Source organism: Mastomys coucha, unplaced genomic scaffold (genome assembly GCF_008632895.1).
Source record: "Mastomys coucha isolate ucsf_1 unplaced genomic scaffold, UCSF_Mcou_1 pScaffold20, whole genome shotgun sequence".
Classification (NCBI taxonomy): Eukaryota; Metazoa; Chordata; class Mammalia; order Rodentia; family Muridae; genus Mastomys; species Mastomys coucha.
In genome coordinates, this window is record NW_022196903.1 from 125521709 (window position 1) to 125534505 (window position 12797).

Below are 12797 nucleotides of genomic sequence, written 5' to 3' on the forward strand. Positions count from 1 at the left end.
ATCACCACCACCACCACCACCAAAACCTAACAACAATAAAACAAAAACAAAAACAAGAACAACATGTAGAAGTTGTAGTATGCCATAGTGTGTCACATAGTAGACCCTTTGTTAAGGCACCTTTACTTGAAAATGTTCATTGGAGGCATCTGGTTTCTGCTACACTATCAATACTGAATCTTCACTGAGACTCCTCCCAGGTATTCTGCTGTTGCCCTGTGTATTTAAGATCCTGCAGCTTTGGATTTGCAGGACTGGTTTCTTCATGTGCTATAGTAATTCATAGAGGGACAGGGCCAGCATTCCTATTCTCATGCCCTTAGGACCTGCTCTCTGTGATCACATCACAATGGAGAGCACTATTGTGATGCTCAGGTGAGGTGTAGAATGTTCTGAGTGCTGCAGCCTGGGAGGGGCTGGGCTAACTCTCCTGTCTGCTGCAGGTGGAGAGAGAAAAGTGGGGATAGGACATTTTTGGCTCACCCACACCACCACATGGCAGACAAGTGGCAGGGCTAGCTTACCTGTCCCCATGCCACCAGGACCAATTCAATTGTGCTGCCCAAATAAGGTATGTGTGTGTGGGATGCTCTTGCTGTAGCCAGTGAGGAGTGGAGCCAGCTCTGCACAGTCCTCAGACATCAACATGGCCCAGACAAGGGATATCCACATGGCCTTTGGTGGGTAGCAGACCTCCAGTGCTGTAGGCTCACAGACCCAGACATGGCCCTTGGTGGCAGCACAGGCCCAGGACTTACCCATGGCCTCAGGTAGTATTGCTGGCTACTCATATCAGGCTGTTTCTCATTACTGTGGAGTCTCCAGTTGTGCTTCTCTTCACGATTCACACACTGTTCTGCTTCTCTTTCTTCATCTCTCTCTCCTTTACTGGCTTATCTTAGTGGCAAACTGGGGTTTCTGGGTGTTTGGGATCATCTCAGGCTTGCTATGACTGTCCAGACCATGTAGTGCTTGGCTGGGGCAAGGTCACCAATTTTTTTGAGTTATTTTTTTTTTTGTGTTACACAGAATACCAGTTAAATGATACATGCTTCTCTTCTACCTTCTTTCTTTTCCTTTTAAAAAGAAAATGGAACAATGGGGGGAATTGGTAAGGGTGGGGCTGGTAAAAGAGGAAGGTGGGGTCTGTGATCAGGATGTAAAGTGAATAAAAAGTAAAACTAAAAATAAAAAAGTGTAAAAGAAAAAAATGATCCACTGTACTTTATTAAAATTTAAAATTTTATTTTTAAAATATACTGTAATAAAAATGGAAAGACAAGCCACAGGTTGAACAAAAATATTCTTACAAACATATATATCATGAAAAATTTATATATAGAATATTAAGGAATTATGAAAATGCAATAAATGGAAAATATCTCTTAATTAAATGAAAGATTTAAACATTTCACTGGTGACTTTTCTTTGTCACAGACGGAGATGAACATCATATAAGCAAATGAAAAGTTACTTGCTACCATTATTAGTCATTGGAAAGACAAACTTGCACTGTGCTAAGATAGCATTGCATGTCTACATGGTTAACTTCAATGAATTAATGCAAACAAGAACAGTACTCCAGCAATGCCAAGTGTCAACAAACAGCTGAACCATGAGGATTTTACCTGTGCCTCATTTATGTGACTATTGCAAAGAACCAGTGCTGACAGTGAAGTAGGAATTTCTTAAAAAGCTGAAATTTCTTAAAAACATGTGACTCAGGTATCACAATCCTGAAGTTATCCACTGGGTGCAAATTAATGTCTACAAATATATTGATATTTGGATGGTTTTGGTGTATATCATAATTCTCAACCCTGGAGACCTCCCAGACATCATTAATCAATGCATGGACAAATTGTATCCCTCAAATACTATTTGACATTTAAAAGGAAGAAATTATTGATACACCTAACATGGATCAGCATTATCATAACTGAAAGTCAGGCCAAGAACTCAAGTGACAATCACATAATGACCACACTCACAATGTAGTGGACTTTTGAATTATAATTATGCTTACTTGTGAAAAATTCCTAAGAATACTTTTAAGTGCTAAAATTATCTTATGTAAACTTAGATAAACCACCAATTCACCAAAATTCCTAGTATAAACGAATCTCTGGATAAGTGCCTATATAATGTGTCCCTGACCTAATGGTTATGAAAACTGCCTGATCACTGAACTACTGTCTTGTACTTCTGTGAACAGCACCTGCTTGCTGCTGATGTCTACAGCTGTTTTTTTGTACATATCAGAGTTGTACTGATAACCTTTAAAAACTTGCACAAATTGTAGATTGTGGCTGCTTCCTATTACTCCACCTGAAATATCCTCATCATAGTAAAGATGATATGACCTATTTAGGCATCTTGGAATTTTTTCTCTTTGAGTGCCTCCATAAAAACATGTCTAGAAGAACAGGTGTACAGAACGTACCACATTCCTTTTAGATAGACCTCACGCTAATGGTTCCCATCTGAGGGAAAAAAGGTAAATTTTATTAAGATTAAATCAAGAAGGCTAAAGCATATTCACCATATGTTTATAAATAAAATTAAGTCTATAAGAAGCTTGCGAATCTCTCAAAAGTTTGAACTTTGAACCCCTTACTAAAGTTAATAACAGTTGATCTCAAGGGAAAAAAATAATGTGAAACAATACTCCACCAAGACTTAACAAACTATTTTAATTGTAGTAGAATTATACCAAAGAATATAAAATGAATCAATTGGAGCACAGTTTTAGAATTACTAGCAAGGGAATATGTTTAATACTCAGCAATGAGAGAGAAGATTAAATTTTTATTTTTTTAATTGAAAATATACTGTTTTTTCTCACCACAATATATCCTGATTTTGGTTTCCTTCTCTCTCCTTCTCTCATTTTATTCCTATCTACCCCTCCCATCCAGATCTACTCCATTTCTGTCTCTTATTAGAGAACAAACAGGTTTGTAAACGATAATAATAAAATAAATAAGATAAATCTAATACACCAGAACAACACAAAACAAACAAAAGGATAAGATTTTTAGAGAAGACATACAAAACTGACCCACTCCTTCACACTCTTAGGTGTCCCATAAAAACATCAAACTAGAAATCATAACATATACACAGAGAACCTGATGCAGACCTGTATAGGCTCTGTCCACGCTGTCTCAGTCTTTGTTTATATGGGCATTGATCATGTTGATTTAGAGGGTCTTGATTTCTTTGTGTCCTCTGTCTTCTCTGTCTCTTATATTATTTCTGAGTCTTCTTCCCCAGCATTTCCTGAGCACTGGGGAAGGTATTTGGTAGAGACATCGTATTTAAGACTGAGTGTTATAAGATCTCCCACTCTCTGCAGAATGTCTGGCTATGGGTCTCAGTGTTCATTTCCATCAGCTGCAAGAGAAAGCTTCTCTGATGATGGCTGAGTGAGGCACTGATAATGTTTATGTTTCTGAGTCCAGGTTACCTTACTCAGGATGATTTTTTTCCTAGTTCCATCTAGTTCCCTTCAAATTTCAATTCTGTTTTATTTTAATGGCTGGATAATATTTCAATGTGCAAATGCATAATTTTCAGCATCCATTCTTCTGTTGAGAAATATCTAGATTGTTTCCAGTTGCTGGTTCTTATGAATATAACATCACTGAACATGGTTGAACATTGTCTCTGTGGCAGGGTGAAATGACCTTTGGGTATATGCCCAAGAGTGGTATAGCTGAATCTTGAGGTAGATTGGCTCCCCTATTCCTGAGAAACCACCACAATAATTTCCATAGTGACTGTCCAAGTTTATACTTCTATCAGCAATGAATAAGTGTTTGCCTTAGTATAATCCTTACTAGCATGATCTGTCACCTGTTTAATTGATTTTAGTCATTCTGATGGGTAAAGATGAAATATCAAAGTAAAGAATCTCTCTGTAGCCAAAGCTCGTCACCAGATAACCCAAGCTAGCTTCAAAATCATGAAAATCCTTTTGCTTCATCTTTTCAAGTCTTGAGATTATAGTCATGAGTTTCATAGCTGAGTTGTTTATGAGTTTAATGTTTCCTAATGTGCCACAGTACTGGTATAGTCATATTTACTGGTCAGTTAATTTATAATATGCAATATAATAAAGTAAGCCATGATAAAACCACTATTGATTATCTTAGATATATCTTTTTCATGTAACATATTCTCATGAAACATAAGGTGTTGAAAGTGCCAATTTTCATGATGGTGGTGTTGATATCACAGATGCTTGATTATCTCCACATTAATCAAATTACTCACACTACATTCCACAATCCAAATATCCTCAATACAGCTATCAACATAAATAATGTCTTTAAGTATTGTTTTAGGTTTGGGAAATAAAATGTAGAATCCCATACTTCAATATTAGCTCTATCTTCCTCACTACCTAAGCTCACTTAAATATCTAAAGCTTTATTCTTTCTAGCAGCACAAGGAAGATAAATTTCACCATACCAGTATATACTCTTTTAAAATGCTTATTAATTCCATACAATTCTGATCACATTCACACACCTCCTACAACTCCGTAGACCCATTCTGACTTATCTATCCACCTGATTTCCAACTTGTTTTCTTTCTTAAAAAGTCCACTGAGTACAATTTGTGCTTCCTAAATATTCGAGTGTGGGGCAACTTCTGGATCATGATTGACTTACCAGGGATCACATTTGTAAAGAAAACAATTTTTCTCACTCATAGTAGCTATCAATTGTTAATAGCTCCTAATTTAGGGGTGGGACTATGCCTACCTTCATGTCCTCCTCCATGTTGAGATTTTTTTTCTGGTTTGAGCTCATATGAGTCTTATGCATGCTGTTGTAGTCACTGTGAGTTCACATGTGTGGCTAGTCTATTTTGTCCGGAAAGCACTGTTTCATTGTTGTCACATACCATTTATGGCTTTTGTAATAGTTTCACTCCCTCTTCTGCAGTATCCCCTGTGATTTGGGTGAAGGGATATGACCATGTGCCTTGGGTGGAGGAGTGTGACACTGCTCATTATTTATGGGAACAACTCTAGACTCTTTTTACACACCAAGAGTTATAAGGACAGCCCCAGTTGGAGTATGTGGGTTAATATATTGAAAAGAGAAGTAGAAGAGGGATAGGGAGTAATAAGAGGAAGAATTCAAGAATGAATATTATAAAAATATATTACATAAAATTCTAAAAAATTAGTGAAATTATTAAAAAGGTGAGCAAGTTTGGACTGTCAAAATGTTCAAGGCTTATATGTATTAATTAGTTTGGTAATAAGTCCTGATCACTCATATAATATGCATCCAAAATTGATAGAATAAAGAAACTATAAGAATGAAAACATTAGAAAATTTTGTTTTAATTTAAAAAGATTTATTTATTTTTATTTTATGTGTATAATTTGTGAACTCCCATGTGGGTACTGGTGCTGGGAACTGAGCCTTGGTCCTCTGAAAGAGTAGCAAGTGATCTTGACAACTGAGCCATCTTTCTAGCCTCATTTGGTTTTGTTTTTGAAACAGAGTCTTGCCTTGGCTCTTGGCCCAACTTGCCCTCTTTAGATAACTTATGTCTTAGAAAATTGTATCTGCTACTAAGCCCATTCATAAAAATTCATATTTTATAACACACATACTATGTTTCTATATGTAAGTATCTTAACTTATCTCTCATCTTAGAAGAGATGTCTTATCTCTCATCCTATTTCTCTTCTAAGAAGAGAAAAATCTCATTTGAGGATTGCAGCCACCAGACTGCCCCGTGGACATGTCTCTGGGGCTATTTTCTTGATTGCTGATTGATATAAGAAGTCCCAGACAATGCTGGGCAGTGCAATCCACTGTTGGTAGTGTCATCTACTGTGGGTAGTTGGGCCTGGTTTTTGTAAGAAAAAGTTGAGCAAGCCAGAAACAAAGTTCCTGCATGGCCTCGGGTTTAGTTCCTGACTACAGGTTATTACTCTGTCTTCTATTCAGTTATTGTGGTACACGAGTAAGCTGAATAAGTTCCCCAAGCTGCTTTTGGTCACGGTATTTATCACAGCCACCTGAAATGGACAATAAACAGCCCACTGACAGATGCCTGCTGTAATTTATTATTTTCCCAAATTAAAATGACCAAGCCAAGGGATAGAGAACTGCTAGTTTCTTCAGACACTATAACTAATTTTTATCCTATGGTTAAATAGGTTAAGGTTACCAGAAGAGATGAAATACAACACAGAAAAAGAGAAGGAAAGTGATGTTACATTTTCATGACAAAAATCCAGGCTTCTGTGCTGAGGTTTATCCAAGCAGTGTCATTGAGTTTCACTAGCTTAGTATACCTTGTAAGGGTATAATTGAAAGAAAAAGAGTACTAGTGGCATAAGAGTTTAAACAAAGTTAATGGCTAGATATTTTCCACACCCCCTTTATACTTAAGGCATGAACAATTTGGTGATGTATCTCCCTGTAGCTCCAAGGGTTCAGGTTGGCAGTTTAAGGCTGACTAGCAAGGAAATTACAAAGCATTCTCATAGGGTCAATCAACTATTTTGAAAAATTTCCACTTCAACCAGAAAAAAAGTGAGTGAGGAAAATTGGGTACTGTGAAGAAATAAAAGCTAAGATGACGGTACCAAAGTACCGTACTTGCGGTACACATGCAAGTTCTTGGAGACTGTTTAGATACTATGAACAAATGTCATTACTGGATGATAGGTTTCTGGACACAAGACTAATGAAATGCTGCTCAGCACCATCAAATCAATCATACATATTCTGGAGATAATTGGTGAGGATGCAGTCAATGGAGGAGATCCTTTAGGGCAAAACAGTTGATTAGTCCATAGCATCCATCCCCCAATAGACCTACTATGCATCCTCTAGTTGCTGAGATAATGCAAATTTCTTTAGTACTGAACATCTTTGTAGACAGAGCACTTGATTTCAGATATCACTGTGAAAGACTCATTTTCATGACCCAGTTAGATTAGGATAGATTCTTCAAATATATATTACTTTCATTTGTTGCTCTTCTTTGATCTCATTCCTGAAATGCTCAGTTCTCCTTTGAAGGGACACTATTTATACATTCAAACATCATGCCAAATACTTGCTCCAAACAGCTTGTGTTCTTCTTTTCTTTTTTCTCTTTTCTTTTCTCTTCTTTTATTTCCTCCCCTTTCCTTCTTCCTTTCCTTTCTTTTCTTTTTTAAATTACTTTTTTATTTTTTTCTTCTTTTAACTTTCTAGTCATTGCCCCCCATCCTGGTCTGACCTTACACAGTTTTTCTTCTTCTTTTTCAGAAGCAAGTTTTTAATAGGCAGTAAAGGAGCAGTGGTGACAGCAAGACTGTTGAAAAGGCTTCCCCATGCCACAGGACATAACTCTGGATTTGCTTGTCTCTGTTGCTGAGGGATAGAGATTGCTAACTGGGTATGACCTTCCTGAGGTTGGAAATCCACCTCCATTGTCCACACTTCTCTACCTGTACATTGCTATCCATTTCTACAATTCCACATGTAATTTAAATCAAATTCATAAAATTAAAAATTGTAAAAAGGCAAAGTAGGCAGGCTCAACTAAATGGAAAAGAGAAAAAGAACATTGCAGACAAGAAGTTAAAATAAAAACAAAAACAAAAACAAAAATACCTTCTGGTCTGCCTGGGCTGGTGCCCTAGGCAGATGTACAAGCTCTGCAGCCAGTTGCACAACACCCAGAGGAAGTTCCACACCCAGGCACTCTAACATGTCCAGGATCAGAGGTGTGGAGGACCCAACATCTGTCCCAATACCAGAAGTAACTGGGACCAGCAGGACCCAAGCACACAAGAACTCCACCAACCCAGTGGCTCAGGTTCCTTCCAGTCTGTCTGGACTGGTGCCTTGAGCAGATCTTGGGTGAAAACTCTGCAGCCAGTCCCAAAACACCCAGAGGAAGCTGCACTCCCAGGTGCTCTAACAAGCCCAGGATCACAGGATCCCAAAATCACAGAATCACAGAGACAGCTTGACTCTGACACAACCAGGATCACAGGAAGGACAGGCTCCAGTCAAATTTAACAAGGTCAGGTAGCACTACAGATAACCAGATGGCATGGGGGGGTGGCAAGCATAAGAAAATCAAAAACACAAACCAAGGTTATTTGGCATCATCAGAACCCAATTCTCTCACCAGAGCAAGTTCTAGACACAACGTGACACCGGATAAGCAAGATTCAGATCTAAAATTACTTCTCATGGTGATGTGTGGTGGCCCTGCTGATTTCACGGAGGAATCTCAACCGACACCAGAAACAGCTACTCGACCCGACTCACCAGGGGTTTGGAGCCAGCCCAGAGATTAACCAGAACCAGAAACACAGCATTCAAAGAAGCTGGGACTTTGATCTCCCTTCCTGTCTTGGAAGCCTATGCCTGGGATTCCTAGCTTTGATTTGCCCGCTTTTTCGTTCTCACCTAGTTGCTATATACATACCTGTGTTGCCTCCTAGTATAAATATTCCGTTTCACTAAGTAAAGATTACACCTTGATAAGAACCCTTTCCTGGTGTCATGTCTCTTTGTCTCCCCTATCACCCATTTATTTGCAGGACCTCAAGTTCCCGTTCGTAAATCACCCACGGAACGAAGTGAAGCTGCAGGACGGTTTCCTTCAGTGATGATACAGGACTTTAAGAAAGACATAAATAGCACCCTCAAAGAAATACAAGAGAACACAGGTAAACAGCTAGAAGCCCTTCAAGAGGAAACACAAAAATCCCTTAAAGAACTACAGGAAAACACAATCAATCAGGTAAAGGAAATGAGCAAAACCATCCAGAATCTAAAAATGGAAATAGAAACAATAAAGAAAACAGAAAAAGAGACAACCCTGGCCATATAAAACCTAGGAAAGAAATCAGGAGTCATAGATGCAAAATTCACCAACAGAATACAAGAGATAGAAGAGAGAATCTCAGGGGGAGAAGACACCATAGAAAACATTGACACAACAGTCAAAGAAAATGCAAAAAGCAAAAAGTTCCTAACCAAAACTATCCAGGAAATCCAGGGCGCAATGAGAAGACCAAACCTAAGGATAATAGGTATAGAAGAGAGTGAAGACTCCCAGGGTAAGGGGCCAGTAATTATCTTCAACAAAATTATAGAAGAAAACTTTCCTAACCTAAAGAAAGAGATGCCCATGAACATACAAGAAGCCTGCAGAACTCCAAATAGACTGGACCAGAAAAATAATACCTCCTGTCACATAATAATCAAAACACCAAATGCACTAAACAAATAATTTTAAAAGCAGTAAGGGAAATGGGTCAAATGACATATAAAGGCAGACCTATCAGAATTACACCAGACTTCTCACCATCGACTATGAAAGCTAGAAGATCCTGGACAGATGTCATACAGACCCTAAGAGATCACAAATGCCAGCCCAGGCTACTATACCCAGCAAAACTCTCAATTACCATAGATGGAGAAAACAAGATATTCCATGAAAAAACAAAATTTACACAGTATCTTTCCACAAATCCAGCCCTAGAAAGGATAATAGACAGAAAACATCAATATAAGGAGCTAAACTATACCCTAGAAGAAGCAAGAAAGTAATCTTTCAACAAATCCACACAAACCTAATTCCACCTCTTACAACAAAATAACAGGAAGTGACAATTACTTTTTCTTAATATCTTAATATGAAAATTAATATTACCAACACATCCTAATCCTAATCGATTGAAATCCAAAAATATGAGGAATTAGAAATTTGTTAATTGTCATCCAATGGTCTCTCTAATTTGGCAATGGGAGAAATAGGTCCAATATTTTACAGTCTCTATACACTGTCAGCTTGTTTGTTTGTGACAGTGTCTTTCTGTGTAGAACATAAGGGTCTTGAAATCTTGCTTCTCCTATCTCAGCTTCTCTATTAGTAGTATTGTTTATTTCATGTTTTTACACTATAGTATGGTTTCCAGAACAGCTTATATATTTCAAAAGTTATTTATATACCCAAAAGAAACATAGACAATTAAATTGGGGGGTGGCTTGTAAGAGAACAACAAAGAGTGAGACTGTGTGCTTTGCTTGACATTTGTAACTCTTGTATCAAGTTTGAGGAAGAGGACTTTATAACTTATTCTTTCTCTGAGATGAATGCTTTTCCAAATTATCACAGCTAATGAACCAGATTCTTATCCTCACCTAATGTCTGTGCCACCCTTCAAGCAGAACCATTGTTCATTGAAACAGTTGATGAATGACTTTATGGATAGACCATCTTAATACACACACCATTTCTTAAATGAGTGTAACCTGTTCTCTGTGGGCTGAGAATAAATTCACTCACTCAGGTCAAATAGCTTTGACCATAGCAGGAAGTCTGTATCCAAAAATTGTGCCTACAATTCATTCCTTGACGCAACAGAATTGTCAACTTAGCTTAGCTACGATGCAGGTAAAATCCTTTGCTGATGTGCAAACAAAAAGACTTTATATATTTATGTTCATTTAAGAAAATACTAGTAATGATATATTATTTTGAAACATATAGTTAATATGTTTGGAGTTATTTAAAATTCACATTGAGAAAAACATATGTATTTTCAGTATTGCTGTAGACAAGCATCTATATAAGACTGTTAAATTGATTGTTGTTTTATATCAAACAACTATTATAATACTCATTTTTATTGCTATAATTTTATAAATTTTAATGAATGTGACACAAAAGATATTGTAGGTATTGAAGGGGGCCTCTGGGAGGAGTTGGGGTACAAAAGGGAAACAAGAATGTGATTTAATTCTATTTACTTAAAATATATTTTTAAATGTTAACAAATACAGATAAATAGAAATCATGTAACTTTTCTCATCATAATGCCATAAAAGTTAAAAAAAATCTAGCTAGGTGTGGTAGTGCAGTCAGACAGAGTGGGAAGGATCTCTGTGAGTTCAAAGCCAGCCTGGTCTACATCGTCAGCCAGCCAGGACTGTGCTGTGAGACACTGACTTGAACAGTACATTTGGGGATGTGGAGAGCTTTGCAAAAGAAAAGAATTTAAGCCTGCATATTCAAAACACATATTGAAAATAGTCCATAACTAAACTTGTCAAGCAGGGCTCCTTCATTGACTTTCCATCACTGCTATCATTCTTTTTTAAAGAAATAAATTTAAAAACCTTCCTAAGCAATCTGTACATACTCAAACCCAACATACTCATCATCTCTTGATGATGAGAAGTGGCTCAACTGGTATCTTTGGATAGGAGAAAGGTTTGCTGCAATTAAATACAAAGCAAGAATCTTCTTTTGCAAAAGAAAAAAAAAGTTTTTTTGACCTTGAATGTAGCACATTAAAAACACAATGTGTTTCCTCAGATTCCATCAGCAATGGGAAAACAGCCCAAGGAAGAGTGCATAGGCTTCTTTCTGCAGGTCTGAATCTCATTATTTGCTTAACTGAAAAGGATAGACCCCATGATCTGAGAGGGGCACCACTGCCAGTTGATTCTGCTGGCCATTGCTCTCCTCAACAGAAACACGGGAAGAAGGCATAGCTGGGTACTGGGAGATGTAAGCTCCTTGCATAGCAGCAGCTGTTGGCTCGAACATGTCCAGGCTGTTGAGTTACAGATGACCCAGTTGCTGGGTAAGAGGTCCCAACATGGAGGCGGGCTAGAGAGAAAGAGGATGGTCCATCCCTAGTGTTAGAACTGAGCACTGATAGGAAGACACAGGAGATGGAAGATATGGGGCTAGCACAGACTGAACAAGCATCCTGCTGTGGGCAATACTGTAAGGAGCTATGTAAAACCCATTCTGAAGAGCTGTGGTGGGGTCATGGGTCAATGCCACACCACTCATGTCTCTATTCCTTGGCTAGGCCCATCCATTTTGCAGAAATTTTCCTTGGTTCTGTTGCTTCTTTGGCCTACCATCTGCAAATTTGCAAAGCAAAGGGTCAGAAGGTGCTGCTACTCCAGGAGGTGTTTTTATGTACTTTCCATTAGAGTGGGTGAGGATGGCTTCACACTTCTCTGTGGACTTCATCCTTGCAAAGCTGATCCCTCTGCTGGCCCCACTAGTATCTCAAAGGATCCAAGCCTGGCCAAAGGGCTTCACCATCCCTTCCAGCTCTTGCTCATCCATTGACAGAGGGAAGTTTGAGATGTATAAATTTGTAGGGTCTTGCTCCTGTTGCTTTGTTATTTGTGCCTGCACACCACTAGCTTTCAGTGCAGTTACAGCCTTCTGTTCTGATGACAGACTGTCAAAGTCTACAAACCATAGCCTTTGTACTTGTCTGTGGTCTTGTCCAGGATGACCTTTGTGGAGACAATCTTGCTATACTCCTGACAGAGCTTGACACGATCCTGGTCAGTGGTTCCTGGCAGCAGTCCTTGGATATACAGTTGGTTTTGTTCAGCTGGTCATTCCCGTCGAGCCAGCTGCTGCTGTTAGGTGTGCTGTTCCTTGGATTGGGAGGTGCCATTTTCTGGGCCACATATAGCTTCTTGTTCTTGTTAGAGCTGAAAGTCAAAATCCCAGGCCTGGAAGTCACTGATAGCAGCATTTTTTTCTTTACTGTTATAGAGCTGAGAAGAAGAAAGAAGAGTCCATGGTTCTTTAGCACATTCCTCCCCCTATCACTAAGAGGATGACTCACCCCCTCCCGCCCCCTGCCAGTCTTCCACACTCCCTTGGACCTCAAGTCTCTCAAGAGTTAGGCATGTCTTTTCTTGCTGAGGCTAGATCAGGCAGTCCTCCACTCTATATGTGTCATGGGCATTGGACCAGCTAGTGTATAC

At 38.5% G+C, this 12797-nt stretch overlaps 1 long non-coding RNA gene and 1 pseudogene across 1 annotated transcript; one reads left to right on the forward strand and one right to left on the reverse strand.

Annotated features, from left to right (window-relative positions):
• Nucleotides 1-408: 408 nt before the first annotated feature.
• On the forward strand, nt 409-2366 carry LOC116098365. The gene is made up of 2 exons (XR_004121822.1): nt 409-571; nt 1438-2366. It is a non-coding gene; the product is annotated as an uncharacterized LOC116098365 (long non-coding RNA).
• A 9070-nt stretch (nt 2367-11436) lies between these two features.
• LOC116098366 lies at nt 11437-12562 on the reverse strand (annotated as a pseudogene).
• Between the last annotated feature and the right edge of the window lie 235 nt (nt 12563-12797).